The sequence below is a fragment of the Lactuca serriola genome, chromosome 2 (genome assembly GCF_051521515.1).
Source record: "Lactuca serriola cultivar US96UC23 chromosome 2, Lser_US96UC23_V15, whole genome shotgun sequence".
Taxonomy (NCBI): Eukaryota; Viridiplantae; Streptophyta; class Magnoliopsida; order Asterales; family Asteraceae; genus Lactuca; species Lactuca serriola.
This window is the reverse complement of record NC_136409.1, coordinates 44,919,419-44,945,340: the sequence shown is the minus strand read 5'-3', so window position 1 is coordinate 44,945,340 and position 25,922 is coordinate 44,919,419.

Genomic DNA, 25,922 nt, shown 5'->3' with positions numbered 1-25,922 from the left:
ATGCTTGATCGAATAACCTGTTTAAAAGATCAGACTTGTAATATATTAAATTAGGGCAACACAAATAAATGTTGAGTTACGTCAATTATGGGATGACGGCTCAATAAATATCAGTAAATGCGGAATAACCCTAATCGCAACCTTTTTCACAGAAAAAAAGTGTATGAATTACATAGCCTCCTGCTCTGATACCGATTGTTAAGTTATTAAATAAACTTGAAGATCGATTAGATCTTTGTAACAGGTAGTATGAAGAACATAAACAATAAACAAGACAAAGTTGAATCACAATATGTCGAATGATTGATTCAAACAATCCTCAGCAGGGCTCGACTAAGAACTTCCGCTGTAGAGGATTTAGGGTTACAAGAACGATAATAAACTTCTGAATATTTCTCTGATCTATCGATACTATCGTTTCTTTCAATCACATTTTAAGATGCATGCAAGCACCTATATTTATAATAAACCCTATCAAGCTCACGGATGGACAGGCCCATACCGGAGATACAAAACTGGACTAACTAGCGAGCCCAATCGACGCAATACATAACAAAACACGACCCAACAATAGGGATAGTTAGAAGAAACAAAACATTATTCCTATTACAAGGAATCAGACAAGAGTCAGTTCCTTCATGAGTCAATACCAATACATTACATGATACATGAGTAGATTTACATATGCTTACATGATACATGAATACGTTTACATGATACATGAGTACGTTTACATATGCGCACATGATACATGAATACACTAACATGAATACATTACATGAGTACCTTTACGTAGATACATTTACCTGTGTATATTTACATGAATACTTGTATCTCGAATTGCGAGGATGATTTATTAGTACCTTCTGTGTAAATTTTCCTACCTATCCCTAATACCTTAGGATATCTAGATGGGACCCTATCCCTAGTACCTCGGGATATATGGACGGGACTAACCATTCCGGAACCCAGCTGTTAGCACCAGTGGGTAATGAACATCTACGGATGCCTAAGGTTATTACTTTTATTAGGAGTCAATTACGGGACTAACCCTTCCTCCGCCCTGCTGCTGCTACAGAGGACAATTGGACAATCTTTGGATGTTCATTAGGTTATATATGTCGTGTTAGCCCAAGTAACTCGGGATAACATTTACATATGTCGTGTTAGCCCTAGTACCTCGGGATAACACTTACTTTAGTATATTTTCCTATTTACTTTATTTTTTGATAGGTTATACATTTCGCTATACGCGATGGCGTGTTAACCCTAGTACCTCGGGATAACACTTACATTAATACTTTTTCCTATTTACTTTATTTTATGATATATTCACATAAACGATGAGTTTAGACTAATTACCGTTTTTAATAGTCAGAAAGAAGGAAAAACTATCATTTTACTTACAAAACATTCGGGTCTTGGTAGAAGACTACATTTCATACTAGTAGGAAATAAGGGATTTTCTAGAGTATTCATACTTATATCAACCGTTCCATTTAAAGAGTTACATAGCATACATAACAGATTTCCAAAACAAGACAATGAAATCTAAACACTTATGAATTCACCGGCTTTAGGCTGATACTCGCTTTCAAAATAACTTGTATTCTCAAGACACCAATAGACAGGTCCGATGGCCAGGTTTTGAGAAGACGGAGCACAGACAAGACTCGTCTTTTATTTTGATTGTATATTTCGGTGTCTTATTACAATGAAAGAACACATATGTATTAAAACTTTACTTTTAATGCAATGGATGATGTTGTTGCTTGTTTACTACTTTACACTGTTATGATACTGTACATGACGTCATCCACCCCGAAACGTTTCCGCCGTTCTTGGTTTTGGGGTGTGACAAGTTTCATGTTTTGTATTAGTTTAAGTATTAGGCTAATTACTTGAAAATTGTTTGATTTGAATTGTCTTGTTCATATGAGTTTAATCAGGATTATGAATATTGCTAGACATGTTTGTGAAAGTTGTTTTCAATCCAAATTAATCTAAAAGTTATTCATAATATGTGTTTTTGTAACTTGTCCTCAAGTTATATGAAAAGTCTTATTAAAAAGGTTATTAAAACCATAGGTTACAAAATGCAGAGTCTTTTTGTCATAAATAATTTTATGAACTCCATAACATGTCCTCAAGTTATGGCTGTTCAAGAGTCTTTTCATTAAAGTCTTTTAAAACATTAATTTAACTCATAAGTTATGAAAATCTAGGAGTTTTGAAAAGTTTCAAAACATTCCCTCAAGTTTTGGAATTTACAAAGTTAACTCCCCATGTATACTTTAATTCCAAATCAAACCCAAGAATTTTAATAGTTTAAAATTCAACCCGTATACTATTATAATATTAAAAGTTAATGATTATATATATATATATATATATATATATATATATATATATATATATATATATGTATAAGACTAAAGTCAATCTTACCGTTAGTAGGCCTCATTCACTAAGCAAGTCTATAAGGGGGGTATAAGGTTACTGCCTATAAAATGGTTGTTTAATGGGTGTCCGCTCTCACCCACCACTTCCTTGACTGGTGTAGGGTCGTTATCCGAACGGGTACGAAAAGGACTATATTTCTCCCTTCATTAAAAGTATAATGATAAATACTAAGTAACTAAACACTTATAAATTCCTAATCTTAGTTACTTAGGAAAATGTGAATTCGGTGCTAACCCATGAAATTACACTTTACACCCTTGTTAAGTCGTTAGTGGAGCATGTGTGGTTAACCAGCACACTAACATGGGACTGACAATGTGTGGAAAAGGGTGACTTAAGTTTTATCATAGATCGGTGGAGCACATGTGGTTAACCGGCACATCGATTGGGTGATAAAATTAAGGGTACCAAGTCAATTTGCATGGTTATTCACACCTTGTTTGTGATCCTCGACATCCCAGTCACTAACTTGAGAGGGCACAATGGAGATTTAAACATGCCATTGAATGTTCAATGAATCTCAAAATACCTAGGAGTTTCAAATCCAATTAAAACTTAATAATTTTTTTTATTTTTCATGGTGGAAATTTGTAAATCGTCATTTACCTACCTTCAAATATTTTGTAGCTTGGATTACGACATCCCTCTTCCAAGTTACAAAATAGTTTGTTGGGTGTCATGTTAAGGACTTAAATCAACTAAAACTTGAATTTCTACCTCATAGATGTCTAAGTTCAGACAACTATGGTCTTCTTCATCCTTTTGAATAGAGCTTTCATAAAGAATATGATATCCAAGATGGCAATCAAGGAGAAAGATTAATTCCTTTGTTGTGCATTAATAGGACTGCACATCATACTTCACTTCCTCCACCTCCTCCAATAATTCTCCCTGACCCACAAGTTCAAGGTCACTCAATCCCAATTCGGCAAGCAAAGTCTATATGGGCTTACATCTTGAAGATTAAGTCACATATTGGCAAGCTGGGAGAGTTGGGTGTCAAAGTCTTAAGGAAGTTGACTGTTAACTGGGTTCTTTAATCACTTCCCAAGTCATATAGTGAGTTCTTTAAGGACTGCTATGTGAAAGACCATGACATGGCCCTTAATGATCTTACATATTTGCTCGATGCTACTGAATCAGCAATGATCTAGAGCAATAGTAAAGCAAATCTGATTGGAAGATCTATTTTCCATGCTTCCATGGACATTGGTAATAGTAACATTGAAAGTCTAGAAAAGCTTTCTCTTCCCAATGGAAAGGGATCGGCCATGGTCAAGTCATTTGACCTAATGGTAAAGAGAAAGGTTGATTCTGAGATAGTCTCGTGCACCATTTCCAAAGAGTCCATATGATTCTATTGCCAAGAGAAGGGGCATTGATTGCGAAGCTGCCCAATTTACCTGAAAGATCATAAGGAAGGTAAAGTCAAAATGTTTGACTCTACTTCAGGTAGAGTCCATTATGTAACTCTATTAAGTTCCTTTTTGGAGATTCCTAATACGCGATGTAATGTAATTTCATTTTGATGTTTTGGAGAATCAAAGGAAGCTTAAAAGAAGAGTATGATGATTCTGATCGTACAGGATGGATTTCAATTGCATGGTACAGTGATCAAAATTTTGAGCAGCTACTTAAGAGTTATGATAGATTGCTTAGGAATAGGTAACAACATGTTTTTCATAAGTATTTCCATTGTAAGGGTAAGTTTTTCCACAAGTTTTAAAATAAAAGAAAAGTTTGACTTTATTTATTTGAAGTATCCTTACAATGGCATTTGTGAAAAAATCTTCGGTTATATGTTTCCATTTGATAGCAATATTGGAAAATGGATTTGATTCTTTCATTTGTGGTAGTGTCATAATTTACCAAATATGGAATGATTCTCATCACCCATGTTTCAGTTGGATAGAAACTTGGAATCATGCAACTTGTATTGTATGATGAATGAGCATTTCCATCTTTTGTAAATTAAGACTAATTCCTTGTTCACATGAACATGTGTTAGGTCCTAGCCTTGATATTACATTTGGGCGTCTTATTAAGGATTCTATATATATATATATATATATATATATATATATATATATATATATATATATATATATATATATATATAATCTAAACTTATCTTTCTTCTCTTCAGATGTCTTCCAATAATGCTGCTTCTGGCTCAAACCCTATCGGCTCCTTCTCTCTCATGAACCTTTTTGGGAGAGTCATATTTGATGGTTCAAACTTTAATGATTGGATTAGGAACATAAAAAAAATTGATGATTCGACTACTAATCCAGAGGAGATCGCTGCCTTTAGGGCACATGAGAGAGATGCTACAAAAGTGGCATGTATCATGTTAGCCATAATAACAGCTGAACTCAAGAAGTCCTATGAGGACTTTTACCCTTTTGAGATGCACATGGACTTGATGGACCGCTACCATCACAGTGCTCGTCAAGAGAGGTATGAAATCATATCTTCCATGATAACAACCCGAATGAAGGATGGTGAATCCATCACGGGCCACATGCAGAAAATGTAAAGGTTTGTGGACCGCCTACTGAAGTTGAATGTGAACTTCCTGGAGGAGTTAGATATTGATACCATACTCCACTCCTTACCTACTTGTTATGATCAGTTCCAAATGACCTATCATATGAACAAGGAGGAGGTCATACTCAGCAAACTTCAAGGACTTTTGAAGACCGCTGAAACCAGTCTCAAGGGTAAATTGGTTGTTACTACTCATACTCCTAACACCGTCCCTGTTCTAGCAATCGGGAAAAGTAGAGGGAAGAAGAGGAAAACCCCTTCGAAGGGTACCAAGGGGAAGTCTCTTGATGGTTCCTCTTCAAGTGGAACCAAAGGTGCTTTTGTCACTCCTTCTTCCAACCCAAAGGAAGCTCAATGCTTCTATTGTCAGGAAAAGAGGCTTTAGAAACGAAACTGCCCCAAGTACCTACAAGATGTGAAGGATGGGAAGGTCAAGCCTACCCATGCAGGTATTTACACTATATTTTCTAATAACTCATCACATTCTACTTCTTGGGTTCTTGAGACAAGTTCTGGCATTCATATATTCTCTGATTTACAGGGCCTAAGAAGAAGTGAGGATATGGAACACAGAAAGATAAATTTGATCATGAGGAATAGGAAAGCTTCACTTGTCACCAAGATTGGAGTTTATTCTTTGTTGCTAAGTAGTGGGTTAGTGTTACATTTGAATAAGTGTTGTTACTCGTCTAAATGGCGAGAAATATTATTTCCTTTCATGTTTTGTACAAACAAGGATTTACTTTTTCATTTGATAATGAAGTTGGCGGTTTTTAATGCTTTTTATAATAATGTTCTTTATTCTAAAGCATTACCGTTTGATGGTGTATATGAAACTGTTTCAGTTGTAGACAACTTAGGAAATAATGTATTACATATCGATTCTTCCAGTATTTTGGATAAAGCATCCTTGTGGCATTGTCGTCTTAGACATGTTAACAAGAAGCGCATAGGCCAACTCCAGAAGGCTGGAGTCTTGGAGTCATTTGACTTAAGGTCAGATGATAGTTGCGAGTCTTGTTTGCTTGGAAAAATGACAAAGTCACCCTTCATTGGTAGTTGTGCTAGGGTGAAGGTTTGTTGGACCTTGTACACATAGATGTGTGTGGACTCTTTACAACCGCCACAAGGGATGCTAACCGCTTCTATGTGACTTTTACTGATGATTGTAGTAGATATGGTTATGTTTACTTAATCAAGCATAAGTTAGAAACCTTTGAAAAGTTCAAATAGTTTAAACAGGAAGTAGGGAATTAATTGGGCAAAAACATTAAGATGCTCCGCTCCGTTCCGATCGAGGAGGAGAGTATCTTAGTACAAAGTTCCTTGACTATCTTAAGGAATGTGGAATTGTTTCACAATTGACACCTCCTAGGACACCACAGTTGAATGGTGTGGCTGAGAGGCGCAATCAAACCTTGTTGGACATGGTTCGTTCCAGGATGAGTCGATCTTCATTACCAATCACATTATGGGGGAATGCCTTAGATACTGCCGCCCATATCCTAAATCTAGTCCCTACCAAGAAGGTTGCCAAAACACCTCATGAGATGTGGACTGGGAAAGTTCCCAATTTGGACCACATCAAGATTTCTGGTTGCGAGGCTTTCGTGAGGGGTGAGACTCAGGAAAAGCTCGACCCTCGTAGTGAGCGGTGTATTTTCATCGGCTACCGACATAATTCTTTTGGTTACCTCTTCTACAGACCTAGTGAGAATGTGGTCTTTGTGGCAAGGAGAGGTGTCTTTCACGAGTGAGAGTTTATAAGCCAAGGAAACAGTGGGAGGCAAATTGATCTTGAAGAACTTCAAGATTCAAGCAGTGAAGGAACCTCAAACCCGAGCAATCAACCTAAGGAGGAAACACCTATTGATGAGTCCGTACCTCTAAGGTGTTCCACAAGAGTTAGGAATCCACCTGAGCTTTACTATGGTTTTCATATTACTACGGAAGTTGATGCATTTCTCAGTGATAGTACACTGGTAAATTAGGATGAGCCTAACAACTTTAAGGAAGACATGGCAGGCCCTGAGTCCGCCAAATGGAAAGAGGCCATGGATAGCGAGATTCGGTCCATGCATGATAATAAATTTTGGAACTTGGTTGACAATGTACTGGGTCGTAAGACGGTTGGGTGCAAATGGATCTTTAAGAAGAAGACCGACATGGATGGGAATGTGCACACTTATAAAGTGCGACCGGTTGCTAAGGGCTTTACTCAAACTCCGGGAGTTGACTATGATGAGACCTTCTCACTAGTAGTGAAGATTAAGTGTATCAAGGTTTTGCTAGTCATAGCTGCATTTCATGATTATGAAATATGGCAAATGGATGTCAAAACTGTTTTCCTTAATGGAAAGTTGGTTGAGGATGTGTTTACATGAGTCAGCCAGAGGGTTTTGTCGATGCAAAGCACCCTAATAGAGTGTGTAAGCTTGATAAATCCATCTATGGATTGCAACAAGCATCTCGCAGATGGAACCTTTGTTTTGATGAGAAAGTCAAAGAGTTTGGTTTTTTGAGGAGCGAAGATGAGTCATGTGTATATGTTAAAGCTAGTGGGAGTATAGTTGGCTTTTTAGTACTGTATGTGGATGACATACTACTCCTAGGAAATGACATCCCAACCTTGCAGGAGGTTAAATCCTGGCTTGGGAAGTGTTTCGCTATGAAGGACATTGGAGAAGCTGCCTATATCCTAAATGGAGGAGCAATTACTTGGAAGAGTTCCAAGCAAGAAACAGTGGCTGATTCAACTTGCGAATCAGAGTACATAGCAGCAACCAAGGCGGAAAAGGAGGCTATATGGCTAAATAAATTCATTGGAGACCTTGGAGTTGTACCACTTATTATGGAGCCTATGGAGATTTTCTGTGACAATGAGTGTGCAGTTGCCTTAGATAAGGAACCAAGGGATCATGGTAGATCCAGGCACATCGATAGAAAATACCTCTTCATTAGACATCAGATAGAAGAAGGAATCCTCAGGTTAAAGAGGGTATCATCAGATGAAAACCCAACATATCTCCTCACAAAGGGACTGTGTAGGGTTAAGCATTTGGCATGTGAGGCATATCGAGCTGAAGGATGAATTAGTTTTACACATTAGATAGTTATTTCTAAAACTTGTAAAATGTAAATTTACATTTGATGATTAAATAAATGTTGGATTTATTTATAAGTAAAGTGTTGCTATCTTGTGTCAATTATTTACTATTGTTTCAAATTTTGCATGTTTTGACTTCCAGAATAATTTCTTTATTCAAACTCTCCACAGTCAGTCATATGTTGGAAGTAGATATGAATCAAGACTGTCATGAATTGGGTTTGTAGATGTCTAAGATGTTAGACATAGCAAAAGTTGCTACAACATTCATGAGTGCTCATAATTTCTGAGTATTGGATTCAACCCACACTGACTTGTATCAGTTCATGGAATTTATCTTGAATGATCGTCATACGGTAATATCATATAAGTCCTCAAACCTAGAGATATGATCTGTAGATTATGTGTTGGTTGTGCATTGATTGTACGAAAACATATCAGTACCTTGATGTTAATAAACGTGCTTTTGTCTATGATTCAACAAGTAGTTAATGCAAGCGTATGAGTCGAAGTATATTTGTTCCTTTTAGTCCTTCGAGGATTAGAAGCGATATGTGGGCCCCTCGATGACTTTGTTTTGACCTATGTATCGGGCCCGGTCAGAACCAAATTGATGTGTTCAGTTTAGTTCTATGTCAAACAAATCGGAAATCCAGAAACAAACTGTTTGACAATAAGTACAACATTGTTCCATGTATTTGTCCGGCTAATATCTACCTTAGAGGATTATATGATCACCTATCTTAAATGGCACATCATCATCTTAGTTCCATGAGACTTTGAAAGAGCTACAATTGTTGGTCGGTTCCTAAAGTCATACTTGTAACTATAGTTTTTAGACATATCCAATTAGGAGACTATTGGATAAGTTGTCTAAGTGCATAACTATATTTAGTATGTACTTGACCCGATTTGGAATGGTCCGTTTGGGTTGCATGACATTACAACAATTGGATAGACAAAATGAGAAAAGGACACTTATGGCTTGTTAATATATTACACGTTCTAATATATTAATAATATTATTTAATTAGTATTGATCAAAAATTAATTTTGAATTAATTTTGTGATCAAAAGGAGACTAACTAAATATATGGGGATTGATTTGTATATCATTCATTCTTATATATTGGGCTTATAGTTCATGATTCACTAGATTGGGAAAGGACCCATTTACTGCTCCATGGATACTCCGTGGAGGTTAAAACCCATGGATCATGGGGGAAATGAAAAGCCATGCACATTAGGGTTTACATGGTGTAACCCTACACGTGACACACTATCTAAGCAACCTCAGATGGAGCTAAATCGGACACTAATGCAAGACAAGGAGGGTAGCCGATTTTTTAGTGAAAGGGTTCTCTTCTCAAGTTATTCCAAGAGTTATGGTGTTGCGTGAAACATTTGAGGCATCACATTTAGGGTTCTAGGCTCACAAGGTCTTAAGGAATCAAAGCTACAAGAAAGGTATGTCATTCTTCTAGTTTTATATTACAAGTAACTCATGCCATGCTAGTTAGGATGAGAACCTTGGAAAATTCTTATTTGCATGAATATTAGACAAAACATAGATCCAAGGTTTGTAGGGTTGTATGTACACCATAGGAGTCTTATAATGCTCAAAACCCATCACCATTAGCATTGGTTTCGAATGTATCGGGAAGATTAGGCGAGAAGGAGGTTACTGAGAAGGAAAGTTCCAAAGATGAAGGTCTTATTTTCAACTCTGATGACGAAGTAGTGGCTTTTTACTCTAACAATGGAGTAAAGAAGTTTTATAAGAAGTCGTTCAGTGCGAAGTGAAAATTTGGGGAAATGAAATGAAGTAACACCATCAAGGTTACTGATCAGAAGAATTTTGAGAAGAAAGAGGCTAAGGGTGAAGATTCGAAACAAGAGAAAAAAGTAAATGGTGATTCGGAAGTTGATTGTCACTACTCTCATGGTGCAAACCTCATGTCACACCCCCAAACCTGAACGGCGGAAACGTTCGGGGGCGGATGACTTCATGTGGTAACGTAACAAATGAATACATAGTAAAGAAAGCAATACAACCATCATATATATAATTGAAAGTTTACATTTGTCAAAAGTTACATGTTCAAAACTCAATTACAATATGATGTCAAAATACGAGATTAAACTGGCGCCGCAGCATCCCTTCATCAAAAGCGAAATGAATACCTGAAATTACTGATTGCCTGGGACATACAAGTAATTTTGAAAGAGTAGATCAGCATTTAAGCTGGTGAATTTCATAAGTATTTAAGTGACAATGTTTGAATGAACTGAAATGTTTTATCTTCGTTTGTTTGTGGTTAGAAAATCCAATATTTTCTACTAGTATAAAAGTAGCCTTCACTCAAGACCAATGTTTGTTTCTAAAATGTATGTAAATGTAAAAGAACCAATGAATTTGAAAATCTTGTAAATCAATGCATTTTAATACCCCTTGTGAGTTTTATAACCATACTATTGACTCTGAATGCCTATACACAACGTTCTTCAGGCGTTGAAATGTTATGACGTTTGTCACCCCAAACGGTGGACTGCAGCTAACAGTCAGGGCGCGGGTTTGTCAAGCCCGTATAGATCTATACACAAACACCATGCTCCCCCTCCAAGGGATTCTGGTATATAATACAGGACTTGAAATGTGTACTCGAACGTACATGAAGTTAGTGTCTCACAAATCCGTGGTATAAAAACAGATCTACTTGTTAAAATGTTACGTTTGTTCTTGTACACGAAAGTGAACTTCTTGAAATATGTGATTCTACTACATAAGAGTTAGAAATTTGTTTCGTAAAACCATACCTATTATAGTTTCCAAAAACGTGTCTTGTTTGTTTAGAAACATTGAGAAAGGAATCGCTTGTTTATGAAAGTATAGATTTTTGGGTGTAGAGTCTAGGATAGACAAGAAAAATCTAAGAATAGTTTAGTTTATACATGCATTACAAGAACATTATATTTTAAAAGGTAAAATGCTATTGTGACATATGTTATATATATACATATATACATATATATATAAGTTCCTTTAAATGTTTATAAATCGCATGTGATTTGAATATATAACAGTATATAAAAGAATTTCTTTATGTAACGCACGAAAATACTCGTGTGTTTTACTTGTAATCCCCCCCTTTGAAAGCATAATAAAGTATTTAGACTAATTAAAAAGGTTGATTTAGGGGTATGAAACTCACATGAAAGTTTGAAGATAGCGAGATGGAAAACCGGGCAGAGTTTCGTCTCGGGAAACGGATTTTCCTCGGGATTCTCGGGAATCTCGGGAGTAAAATCGACCTTCGGGACTTGAGCCAAAAAGACCAGAGCTTCGGGTTTGAACGGACACGGAAAACGAGGCAAAGTTGAGAGAGAGAGAAGAGAAATGAACCCTTTCTTTGGAAACCCTCGCATTCTATTTATAGGAAGGCTGGTCTGCCTCGGTACGCGGGGCGTACGCTCGTACGCGCTGCGTACGCGTACGTCATGCATGACCGAAGCCTCGACTGCCTCGGTTCGGATGGGACGGGTTGTTGGGTTCTCGGGTCGGATGGGACGGGTTGCTGGGGAGGTGGGTCGGATGGGACGCCGGGTCGGATGGGACGTCGGGTCGGACGGGTCGGATGGGTCGGATTCCTCGGATATGGCGACGTGGACGATCCGAGGCCAATCCTCTCGGTTACGCGGGGCGTACAGGAGTACGCAGCGCGTACTTCGGAGGAGGATGCTGACTCCCCTTCGGATAATATCCGAATTTTGAATTAAATAAATAAATAATTTATTTAATAAACTTCAAAAATCCATATCTTCTTCATATGAACTCCGTTTTCGATGGTCTTTATATCCTCGCGTAGGTGAGACTACGCTCTACAACTTTCGTTTAGACACCGTCGGCAAATTCCAAAATTATATTTTTATTATTTATTAAAAATCCATCGTGTTTAAGGAATTTCTTAGAAAATTCATAACTTCTTTATCTGATGTCGGTTTTTGCCAGACTTTTTACCGCTGGAATACCATTGTCGAGACCTTCGATTCTCGTTTAGGTCATTCCGGCCAAAAGTCGCTCGATCTCCGATTCGAGTTTTTAGCGGTCTGTTGCTAAGCCGAACTTGGAAAAATCACATCTTCGCTATATGAAGTCGGATTTGGGCGTTCTTTTCACATACGATCATGGTTCAAAGACATTTAATCATAGAAGGAAATTAAATAGAACTATTTGTACGTTTTATTATGAAAGTAAATTTTATTACTTAGAAGCGGTTACAATACTTGACCCATTCTGGTCCTTACAAGGAGTTGAAATATCGGGTTGCCACACCTCATCACCAATGATTGTTTGTTGAAGAAGAAAGAAGAAAAAGAAGAATATGGTTAAGGATGAGGCATGCTATTCTAAAAGGCTGGAAGAACTGAGGGCTAAGTCAAAGGGGTATGAAGATCGATGAAGTTGTTCTTCAATTAAATCTCCGATGATAAGCTAGTTCTAATCTCTAAAGATATTTTTATGAATGCTATTAGGGTTTCTCCAATCCCTAATGACTTCAACGTTGTTAAGCCCACTACTGAATAATTTCAAGAGTTTTTTGCTCATATCAGTTACAAAGGAGATTTCAAGGCCAAGGAATTCAAGAAATGTATTGTTCCTGGCATCTGGACAATTTTAGTGCATATGATTGTTTGAGCTTTATCCGAAAAGCATGGTAGTACTGACACTACGAACAAAGAATGGCTATATGTTTTTATAGCATCTTTACAGGCTAGACCAATTTAGTTGATCTACCAGAAGTCATGTGGCAATACTTTGTGAAGTTCAGTAAGAGAAGGAAGAGAAATGAAATACCAAATCCGCGATTTTGAGCTTTGACGCTACAACAGCTCTATCACGATCATCATCAAGCCATTCACATCACATCACACATCCTTGAGGTATATTTTTCTTTCAAAGCGACTAAGTCTCATAGGTTACCAAGCCAATCATCCTTTGAACATATTAGACGTCTTCCTTAACACATTCTAGATATTATCAATTCTGATTCTCCTCACAAAAAACTCCACATTGAGACAACGGGTTTGGCTGTCCCATCAAATCCTCCCCATGTCTCAAATGAGCATCCCTCGGAAGCAAATAGGCCTAGAAAGAAGAATATCCCCTCCTAAAACCAAAGCGATAAAGAGACCCAAAACTGGTGACTCCTCTTAACTAGTTTCACATATCAATTTCGCACCTAACTCTAGGTCGCAGCCTACCCCACATTCACCCATCAGAGTTTCAAAATCACTCGCACACACTTATCGGAAGTCACCACTTAATCTACCCCCACCCCTTCAAAATTTTGGTGTTGGTATTGAACAATGTCCCTTGGATCCCCCAGGGACACACTCACGAGATCAAGTGGAGTACGCTATTTGCAAATGAGAACTCATGCACTTCGTAGCAAAGTCACGACGAAACTACCAAATAACTGAGAAGTCTACAATCAATTTCCCTCATCAAAGAATGAATCTCAATTGAATCCTATTAATGAAGAATCTCCTAGCAACAACTCTCCTCCTGTAAATGAAACTAAGATCGTTTTTGAAGATAATAGCGCCTCTGTTGCTTCACTTCGCACTCAAACTGCCTTTCCCTCCCTGGTTCCTTTTATGTCGAAAGTCCTACATGCTCTCGGATTGACTTCTTTCTCATAATATATGAATATTATATATCAATTTTGTCATGAAGATAATCAAGCTCATTGTGTTGATGTTTCTCAAGATTTTGAAGATGAAGATGACAATATAAATTCTGATAGCTCTTCAATAGATAAAAACATTGTTGATTTGTTCGCACTCTTGGAACTCCAAAACAATGTTGAAAAAGTCGATGCCAAAGTTGACATTTTCACTTCCAAAGTCGTATGTCTTGACTCTAAGCTCATTTAGTAATGAAATCTCTTTCCGAGATCAAAGTTGCTACTCCCTCTAAAATTGACATAACCAATCAATTAGATCAACTCATCTCTCTTCGATTGAGTCATACCTTGGAAGAGGCTGAAGAGCGATACAAAGATAATAATGATCATCACATATCCACCATCGATACGATGATCAAAATTCATGGTGACAAGATTTTGGCTACAAACGGACTCATCAAGCAGACTCATGTTCGTCAAGAGAATCAAATTCAAATATTTGAAAAACAGATCAAACAGAAGGATGTTTTAAATATGATCATCCAAGAAGTTCTCATCAAATCCATTCACTTTGCTCAACATTTTGTAAACACTCCCAATCACAAATCAATACAATTCTCATGGTAATGGAAGAAACTCTTGACACCCACAAAGCCCAACCTCCAACCGTTGATGCATATGATTCGCTCTCCAAGAAAATCAATATGAGCTTCCAATGGGTGTTCGAAAAGCTTGATTATCGTAAGCCCGATTTGTTTCTTTGATCTGAAGCAAGGCCTTCACATGCAAGAGGGGGAGAATTATGGAAACCCATCTCAGAATTCAAAGTCTGAGATGAAACATCTGATGAAGATGACATCGAATTTGTCAAAGAATTTACAGTTGAAGATGTGTTTGTTGATGATGAAGATGATAGTGAAGAAGAAATTGATGAAAATAATCAAGTGATTAATATGATTCTTGGACATCAAGTAATCAGTAAACAACTCCTCTCGGAAGATAAAATGAAAAAATGGTCCTCTATATGTTCTCCATCAAACCTTGTTGAATCATTCAATCGAAGCAGAGAAAAGGCTAAAGTACAACTAAAGATAGCTAATAATGCACTGCAAGCTTCTCAGCCAATTACTCCTTCCATTCCTACTCCAAAAAACTTATTTTGTTAATGATGTTCCTCCATCTACAAAACAAGAGGACCTACTAGAGGAACTTTTGATCCCTCCTCCCTTGGAATTGTTCATCACTCCAATCAGTCAACAAGCCATCTCTTCTACCATCACCTTATATCCTCATGTCAAAGACAAAGGCAAATGAATCTCCTTGAGTTAGAAGAATCTAAGTAAGATTGCTAAGGAGACATAGGGGGAGATTGTTAGTACACGAAAGTTCCCCTTAGATAATCTGAGATGTCCAGCCATTCCAATATGTCACGATTCCGAGATGACATAGTGATTCTGAGATAGTATCTTGTCCGAGATGAAGTGTTTAGGAGTGACGAATCCCATATGAGGAAGTGATTATGAGATCACTCCTCAACCGAGATGAAGAGTCTGAGATCATTCTTCATTCCGAGATGTGATTTTTCTTCAAAGATGAAGTGAAGATTCAGAGATAAAGACTCTAAGATGACTAGTTCTGAGATGTCATCGAGGAGGAAATAGTTAACTTTCCCTGAAATCAAGAAAGTTCTTTGGTTTTATTCCATTTTTAGCCTACCGTCGATTTAGAGGAAATCCACTTTATTAGGATCTTGTTTACTGTTGCATGCACTCTCAATTCTACGTATTTGTCTTGTTGTGCTTCCTTTGGATATAAAAGGAGTGTAAACCTTGTACCAAATTACACCTCTTTTTTGTGTATGAAATAGAATCCAACACTTCACTCTCATATTTTTTCAATCATATCTCAAAATTTATTCTTGTTCTTAATTGCATTACTTGGTTCACGCTTCACTTTATTTAATCTTCTTGAATACATTGTTAAGTTATGTACTTCAAGTCTTGACTGGTATGACTAGAATTGACGAGATATTAATTTCTACTAACCATCGATATTAAAGGTTAATTCAAGGTTTTTGTTTGTAAATCTTTTCTGTGTATTTAATAGAGTTTAAGTACTCACAAAAAGGAAGATATTTTTCTTTCTTGTTTCTAATGTGGGACAATGCCCACAATGTAAAATTATCAAACAAAGTTCCAACAATACCCCATATTTTGTATTCAAACTCCAAGACTAACTCACATTTGAATAGAACATACATGAACTTTGATATTCAAACCAGGGAAGTAAGACATGACATGCATCTGAATAGGTGTTGTCAAACTTGAACCTTTCATAGTGAGTACTACTTGGATCTACTTTGTGGGTAGTAAACTAGAATCTAGAACTAACCACTTTGTATAGTAGAATAAAAAACAAGAAGTGCCATACATATCATATATAAGCATAGATCATTTCTTACCGTTGTCTTTATTTCAGTCGTGAACAATCCTTTCTTCATGAGAGTTATATTGAGCTTATGCATATCAGATCCCAAATATGAAACCTCATGTGGGTAATGCTAATCTGGAATAACCTGTACTATTCCACTATAAGAGCTATCAACAGTATTAAGAATAAAAATTCAACCCTATATCATCAACGGAAAACACAAAATAAATATCATAGGAGTGAGCATACCTTTGTGTTAATGCTACATTGTCTCTTCCCCTAACTAGTTGTCCTATTAAACCTAAACCATGGGATCTCCAGTGTTGCTAAGTTAGGTTTCATCCAAGTGATGACTTAGTGAGTTGGCTTTAAGCCCATTCCCCTCGATGTGAAGAGAACTTGCTCTCTACTAAGTCCTTTTGTCAAGGGATCAACTATATTTTCCTTTTACTTTATGTAACTAATGGAAATGATTCCATTATATAGCAAGTATCTTATTATAATTTGTTTGTGCCTAATGTGTCTCGACTAGAGGAATACCTGTCAAAGCATTCATGTTATCACATTGCACAACAATGGAAGTAACATGTTGATGACATAGAGGAATACCTTCTACTAAGATTTTAACTAGTTTAGCCTCTTCAACAGATTTGTCTAAAGCAAAAAAATTTGATTTCTTTGTAGAACAATCATTCATAGTTTGCTTACATGATTTCCAAGATATAGCAACTCCGCCAGGAGTGAACACATATCCACTTTTAGATTTTTCCTCGGAAGTATTGGTAATCCAATTTTCATCAAAATATCCTTCAAGAACTAGATTATATCTTGTGTAATGAAATCCATAAATCATTGTATGCTTTAAATATCTATGTACTCTCACTAATGCATACCAATGATCCTTCCAAAGATTGTTGGAGTAACGAATTAATCAACTTACACTATCATCGAAGTATGGTCTAGTACAGTTCATAATATGCATTAAACTACGAAGAACTTGAGTATATTCTAATTGAGCTACACTATCACATTTATTCTTCTTAAGATGACTAGAAGGATCAAAAGGGTGACTACTTGCTTGTCATCATAGTGTCCAAACTTCTTGAGTAAACTTTCAATATAATGATATTGAATAAGAGTAGAACTATTTGGTATTCTTTGAACTCTGACACCAATGATCACATATGCTACTCCCAAGTCCTTCATGGAAATGGAGGAGTGTTTCATTCTCTTGAATTGATATATCAGATTAAAACCGGTACCCGATATAACCATATTATCCACAAACAAGCATATGATGACACGAGTGTTCTTCTATTGTTTAACATAAACACATTTATGAGCTTCATTAAGTCTAAATCCATTAGAAAGTAATTTGTTGTCAAACTTATCATGCCATTGATTTGGAGCCTGTTATAGTCCATAAAGTGATCTAACAAACTTACAGACTTGGTTTTCTTGACCTTTAGCCATAAACCCTTCAGGATTATTCATATATATATATATATATATATATATATATATATATATATATCATCCCCAAAGATGCGACCTCACATCCATCTTACATAGGTAATGTTAACCTTGAATAATTCGTCTTATTAAACCTCGACCAAAAATGAATAATCAAAATAAAAGACGAGTCTTGAAGATGCTCCGTCTTCTCAAAACCTGATCATCGCTACCTGTCTACTGGTGACCTGAGAATACAAGTTATTTTGAAAGCGTAGGTCAATATTTAAGCTGTTGAGTTCAAAAGTATTTAGTGTCAATGTTTGTATAAGTTTGATGAAAATGTTTGTAATTGATCAATGTAAATGTTTGTAAATTTTTGAAAACTCCTAGAAAATCCTACATTTTCTACAAGTATAAAAAGTAGTCCTCTACCAAGACCAGACTGTATTGGTTTAATTAAGGCAAAATGTGATATGATTGTTACCATACTAGTCTGACTATAACACGACGATGAAAGACGCCGGAAGAAATGACATTTGGCACCCGTAGACTTGCAAATCCCACTATAGCGAACATCAAAGGTGTAGGATAGTCAATCCAGTATAGATCTATACGCAAACTCATGCTCTCCCTCCAAGAGATTATGGTTACAAAACATGACATAACGAAATGGTCGATGTGTCATGAAGTAGTATCTCACATTATGTTATCTCTGAATCTTCTTATAGTATACTTGTTATAGTAATAGTATTCTATGTATAGTATTTTCTATTATAGTATCCGTTGCATAGTATTCTCTGTTCTAGTACTTGTATATGATAGTATTCTCCTAAACTATACCTATTATAGTTTACTAGTAAGTTATGTATATGAATAGATGAATGCATATGTCACACCCCAAAACCGGAACGACGGAAACGTTTTGGGGTGGATGACGTCATGACAAGTATCATAACATATGCAATATAGTAATCAAAGTACAACAAGCATTGCATTAATAGTAATAATTTTACATAGGTTACACTTCATATCAAAATCGAAGTAATACAAGGAATAATATAGATGCAGCTCAGTACTAGGCTGTCTCCGCAAAATCTCCCGGGATGTACCTGTCTATCGATGACATGAGAATACAAGTTATTTTGAAAGCGAGTATAAGCATTTTTATAATGCTGCTGAGTTCATAAGTATTTATTGTCATTTGTATAAATAGACATTTTTATTCAAAATAACTTCAAGAAAGATAGTAAATCAATACGGCTCGCAAAGTCTAATAGAGTGAGATACAGACTCCAGGTGGTATTGAACGAATCAATACGCCTCGCAAAGTCTAAGAGAGTGAGATACAGACTCCAGGTGGTATTGAATGAATCAATACGCCTCGCAACGTCTAATAGAGTGAGATACAGACTCCAAGTGGTATTGAATGAATCAATACGCCTCGCAATGTCTAAGAGAGTGAGATACAGACTTCAAGTGGTATTGAATGAATCAATACACCTCGCAAAGTCTAAAAGAGTGAGATACAGACTCCAGGTGGTATTGAATGAATCAATACGCCTCGCAAAGTCAAATAGAGTGTCCTTAATCCTAACTAGGTTTATTTAATGATTATACCTAGTGTGTAAACAACATTCGATCACATCCTTTCTTAAAACATATTACGTGTCTGGAAACCAAAAAAATGGGGGCAACTATAGTGTCAGAGTACGGGCCTCGCCCACACTCCGTTATCCGAGAGATACGGGCCTCTCCCACACTCAGCTACTAAACCATAACATACAAGTATCACACAGACAACAAGTATAAGCAATTCTATTATACTGGTATATAACATAATTAAACTCAACTATGAGATACGGTCTCTGCCCACACTCCGATACTATCATATCATCTATACGGGCCGGCCCTGGTGCCATAGATCCGTTCCTACTGGAAGGAAACTCACCTAGTAAAGTAGCTACCGAAAGTCTGACTAATAGACGTCTGACTGCTGCACTGGTAATCCTCTGGCTACAAATCCATAAACATAGATCAGCCCCTCATAAATACCCTTAGGTCAATCGACTGACCCACCCCTGGTCTAAGGTCCAAGGCACAGACTCGCCGAGTCCTTCTCTTACTAACCCGGTCTTACTCGCCATGTCCCTCTTCCCACTCACTGGGTCACCCTTGACTCACTACTTGGAACTATAGAACCGACTCGCGATCCGACTCGCCGAGTCCAAGAACAACTCGCCGAGTCCCCACGAGCAGACCACCTACTGGCTTCCAAATCCTCTCCAGAGCATCCTTTATGAGGATTTGGGTTTCTGGGACTATTGCTACACGTTAAATTGCTAATTCCACATGCAGATACGAAGGGTTGGACCTTTAACACTTAAACCCCTCTTACTTAGTAACAGTTCACATGACTCGCCGAGTTTGAAGAACAACTCGTCGAGTTCCAGGCAATCATCATAGGACTCGCCAAGTTGTTCATCCAACTTGCCGAGTCTAAGACTATCTTCATAGAACTCGCCGAGTTCCACTTTGGGACTCACCCAGTCCCTTCGACCTACTTCCCATACAGACCAAATTTGAGACATGCAACGCTTCAAAACAATAGATCTATGCTCCTAGGGCATGCTTATCATGTAAAGTTGCAAACTTTACGTGCATGCATGGCCCCATAAGCTCAAAAAGGCAAATCCAAGCTCTTTAAGAGGTCATACACCTAATAGGGACCTCAATAACCCCAACCATAGAGACTTTACACTTCCAAGGTGTCCATAAAGTTCAAATCTGAAGTCCTTTCCGAACATAGAGCATAACACATGGAGCTTGAGGTTTTAGGGCTTGAAAACCACTAATTTGGGACAATAAGGGAATTTAATGAACTAGTGATCAAGGTAAGAACTTTTCTACCTGAATGGAAGCTTCTCACAGTGTAGATTCTGGATCTACCTCCCCTTCTTGCACACTTCAACCTCGTTCTTCTTCTTCTAAGCCCCAAACCTTCTTCACAAAGCCAAAATCACTCTCAAGAACAATATGGGGGCTAGGGTTTCTCTCTACAACTCTTTGGAAGTGTTAGGGACAAAAGAGGCCAAGTTAGAGCGTTTAAATAGGGTGCAAACACTCGGATTAGGGTTTTTGGCCAAACAGGGTCTACTCGCCCAGTCAGGGGACCGACTCGCCGAGTCCAAAGCTTAGACCCCGTGTCTTATCCCGCTTCTACTCGGCGAGTTGGTCCTTCAACTCGCCGAGTCCAAGGAAAAATGCATAATCAAGAAATATTAATTATAAGGATTACATACCAGGAACCAGGTGCTACAGCGATGAACTGGATGAGAGAGCTTTTATGTCCATACATGTATACAAGATATTGTTAATATTTAAACGACCTTCAGACGGATACCCAATACCCACCAGACCACATCCCAACGAGAAAAAGGAAATAGGGCGAATTACTCTTCCTAAGTCCCTTAAACATTATTTATATAACTATACAAATATAGGCATACATTTAACGAATTAAAAGCATAGAAGAAAACTTTGGTAAAACCTTTGGAAAACCTTTACACTTGATAAATTTACGACTTGATGTCATTTTGTAAAACAAGCTTTCAAAACCTTTGGAAATTCTTTGAAAAACCTTTCGCAAACAGCTTTGAAAATGAGTTTTATAAAACTGTTTAAGTGAAGAAAACCTTTGGAAAAACCTTTAATAAGAAATTGGGACTGGATGTCTCTTTAGTTGAAAAACTTTGAAATACTTTGGATAACTGTAGGGTTTCAAAGCACTCCATGGATGATGGCAATGGGCCCCTTTGATGAATTCTAGGTTAAAAGCCCAAGACTTGTCTTTTTCCTATAAATAGTCATGTATTATTCACAATTAGGGTTAAGAGTGAGGCAAAATGTAGCCGCCACGTGAGGTTTCTTATGTAGTGTTAGATTCTTTAGTCTATGCTGAAAGTGTAATTTATTCCTCATATTTGAATAAATCGAGTGATCGTTCAACATAATCTTCATATTTGTGTTTGTTCTTATTTTCCACATTTTGTTCATTAAATCTCAATTAGGGTTTTAATCTCATCAAGTGGTAAGCGGGTCTTTGACAATCTATTGATTTTTGAAGTATGGGTTCTTGATTTGATGATATTCTGCACAAGTTATGGAAGATTGTTGGTGGTTTGGCGGTATGGAATCAAAATTTTGTTCAAGTTACTGTTCATGAAGATTTGTGTTGTTTTCTATTGTTCATATGGGTATTATTTTGGTCCAGTTCTCTTTTTACTCTTAGTCTGTTTTTTTTTTTGGATTTGATCTGGTTCATTTGCCCTAAACCAAATAGTCTAGCCAAATTTTTGATCCATATGCATTCAACTAATCTTATTTTTTTCTTACTGTTCATTCGTTCCATTCATTGAGCCCATTGTTTTCATTTACTGTTCATTGGTTTGGCCCATATATCCTTTTCTTTGAAATCGCATACTGCAATTGACTCATCTCGAATCTATAATTGTCGTTCCTTCAAAACTATTGTTCCTCTTGAACCGATATTTATGAACAATACCAATATCAAAATCGATTTTGATTTTATTAATGGATTTTATTTTCTAATTGAGACTTTCTATTTATTCATGTTCCAACATTGAGTTTGTTTCTTAATTGTATTGATCTGAGAAGTTAATGATGATTTGGAGATTCGATGATTTAGGGATTTGAGTATAGATAACGATGGTGATGAACTCGATTGAAGTGGTGTTTGATCTTGAAATCGATTTGAGAAAATTATTTGGTGTTTATTGGGGTCAAACTAATAAAGTCAAAATTGGTTTAAAAGCGTATGTGAACTGAATGATGGAAAAAAGACGTATCTTGATACCTTTTGCAGTTGACACTGTTTCGTTTTCAAAATCGGATATGCTTGGTATCTTAATCGGAACGAAATCGGGGTGGTTGTGTGCTTATTCGCAATTGCTGACCAACGAATAGTCAAAATTAAGACTTTGAAAATGGATTCGCCTTGGGGTAACGCTGATGAATTAGGACCGAACCTGGAACAACGAACTTGGGTTCTCTTGTTAATGGTTGGAGCGAACGGAGGAAGGACCGAAAGCGAAAGGAGTTTCGCCTAATGAAGCTTGAAATGGAAATAAGAAACAAAAGGAACCGAACCTTCAGTTGGTTCGATTCAGGTGAATAATTCACGATCTCGGAACGAACTTAGATTCGGTCGCATCAGGGTGCTCGGAATGAATGATTGATCAGCATTGTTGTTTGGATTTGGAGTTCGTGTTTTCGTTACCTGTTGTCAGGATTTGTTCGTTCATCAGGGCGTAAATGGGTAAATGGGGAAGATGACTTCAAGTTACATTTTTGGTCCCTGTATCTTCAGCAACATGAAAGGTTTGGTGCAATTTCGAATTTATTTGAATCTAATGGGGAAAATGATGCAGAATTACTATTTGCCCACTGACTTGCAGCAAGTGACAATTTCAGCCCATTTTTTCGAAAAGTTTGCAATTTTAAGGGCTGGTGAACAGTTTTGAATTCTTTAGCGCACATATTTTTTTTCGTGAACAGAAAAATAAGGATTCCATCAAGTCTTGGCAGTTCGGAAAGTCATTTTTCGTGATAACGTCAAATTTTCACGACTTTTTCGGATTTTATACTTCATCGTTAATATCATTTTGTCACGGGGGAGCTTAGTAAATTTGTATCCATTCAAGATCATTCTCATGACCATTTGAAGGCTTTATAATCATTTTTTTGATTATAAATCGGGGGGGAATTTGGTATGGTCATTCGAAATTGGATTTGTGACTTTTCAAAGTTGAAGATTTTTTATAAAGCTTGTGGTAGAATTATGAAGGTAGCTTTTACAGCGGAAGTTCTTCATCGAGCTCTGCTAAAGCTTTTACAACAGAAGTTCTTTATTGTGCTCTGCTACGGACTTGCTATATCTCCGACTTCTTGTATTTTCTCGATCAAGTGGCGTTACGAATCTTAAAGTTTGGGTTGTTACATGATATTTTTTCATGGCTTATATCATTAGCTTATTTAAATATCATTTTGACTTGGAGGGGGAGCTCTTCAAAGACAAGAAGTGATTCGGTTTCTTTGTTCTGAAATGCGTTTTTATGGCGGGTTTTGTTTTCATGAAGATTCTTTGGGATTACATTCGAAAATGAAGTTTAAAGACATTACTTCAGTGCTTGATTTATATATCCTAGAGCCCGTATTTGAAGACTATTGAAGAATCAAGATTCGTGGATTGTTTCATATATTCCTCGTTGCAGATCTTTTTATTTCCTAGATGCTTGTTTTGGAAGTTAAAGCATTCTCATCCATTCCATACTTTGAGGGGGATATTGTAGGGTTTCAAAGCACTCCATGGATGATGGCAATGGGTCGCTTTGATGAATTCTAGGTTAAAAGCCCAAAACTTGTCTTTTCCCTATAAATAGTCATGTATTATTCACAATTAGGGTTAAGAGTGAGGCAAAATGTAGCCGCCACGTGAGGTTTCTTATGTAGTGTTAGATTCTTTAGTCTATGCTGAAAGTGTAATTTATTCCTCATATTTGAATAAATCGAGTGATCGTTCGACATAATCTTCATATTTGTGTTTGTTCTTATTTTCCGCATTTTGTTCATCAAATCTCAATTAGGGTTTTAATCTCATCAATAACCTTTAATGATCTAAAAAGGGATATTCATACTTTAATAGATTCGAAAATATGATTTGGAAATCTTAAGCTGGATAAAACCGTTTAACATGCAAAAATCTATTTTGTTATACAGTTATTAATCAAATGTGATTTATCTAATAACTGTATAGTTCAACTTGTATTCCCCCTATAAAATCAGTTAAAATCATTTAAAAGGTTATTTCAGGGATATGAACTCACTTGTTGTGAGTGGATCGGATGGAGGTGTCGGTTGAGTGCACGATGTCAAGTAAAGACTTGAACACACTTAATGACCTAGTAACATATGAAGACATATGTTTACATATAATTAGTTATTATTTCACTAATTAAACACGTATAAGTATCCAAATGTGCAGAAAAACACTTTGGTCAAGTGCTAGGAGGCTATTGGGTTGCAATAAGGGAGTGTATGGCCTAGTTAGGGAGTTTACTCTTCAAGAGTAAACTCTTTGGGGAGATTTTGGCCCAATGACCATATCCCCATGAGTTTACGGCCATAAACTCATGGGTGGTGTGTTCTTGGATGTTTAAAGGTCTTACAACACTTGTGGAATTAGGATAGGTTCAATTCTAGGGCATAGGAAGTGGTTAAGTCCTCAAATGGACCATTTATGGGAATTTACGGTGGTAAACATAGAGTGTACGTCCATAAACTCTTACTTGTCCCCTTACTTCATGATTTAATGGTTCTAGGTTTAGCACACATGATTCTAGTCCAATATACAAGCCATGGAAGTAAGTTAGGGCACCATTGGACCTCCTTAGAGGTGTTTACGGCCAAGTGACCAATCCTTGGTGGGGTTTATGGCCGTAATCTCCTAAGGTCATGGTTTCCTTGGTGTTTAAGGGTCCGACTTTGTTGGTGGTTGGTCCTAGACATTATTCCAAGCCATAGGGGGTGTTTAAGGGGCAATTTAACACCTTAAATGGTGTTCACGACCTATGAAGAGGGCTTTACGGTCCAACAATGTTCTTGGCCGTAAACTCATGTTTACTCCTCAAATGACAAGATTTTGGTGTTCTAAACTCGTACATGCAAGTCCTTACGTCATAGGTAAGCATTAGGAGTGATTTGGAAGGGTTTTGGGGCTTCAAACCCTCATTTATGGGTGTTAGTGGTCCAAGAGTGCTCTTGGGCTGTAAACATATAACTTTGAGGATTTTTGATGATTTAAACACGAATTTGCATGTATAACAAGCTAAACAACAAGCTAGGATAGATTACTTACGAATATGGAGCTTGAAAGAGAGAGAGAGAGAGAGAGAGAGAGAGAGAGTAGAGAGAGTGTGGAAAGGGTGTAAATGGGGTTCACTCTCCCTTATATAGGGGTTTGAGTTCGTTGCCCGGAGGAAATCTACCCGATACCGACGTTAACGGGGCTTATGGTCGTACCCGATTAAGTTGTGGTAACTCGACGTGGTTGTAAACTAAAAACTATTCAAAGGGATATCAAGGATGTTTCACGTGTTTCTAATTCGTTTGGACACAACTTGCTGCTTCTTGGCCGAATTATGCGCCGACTTCGC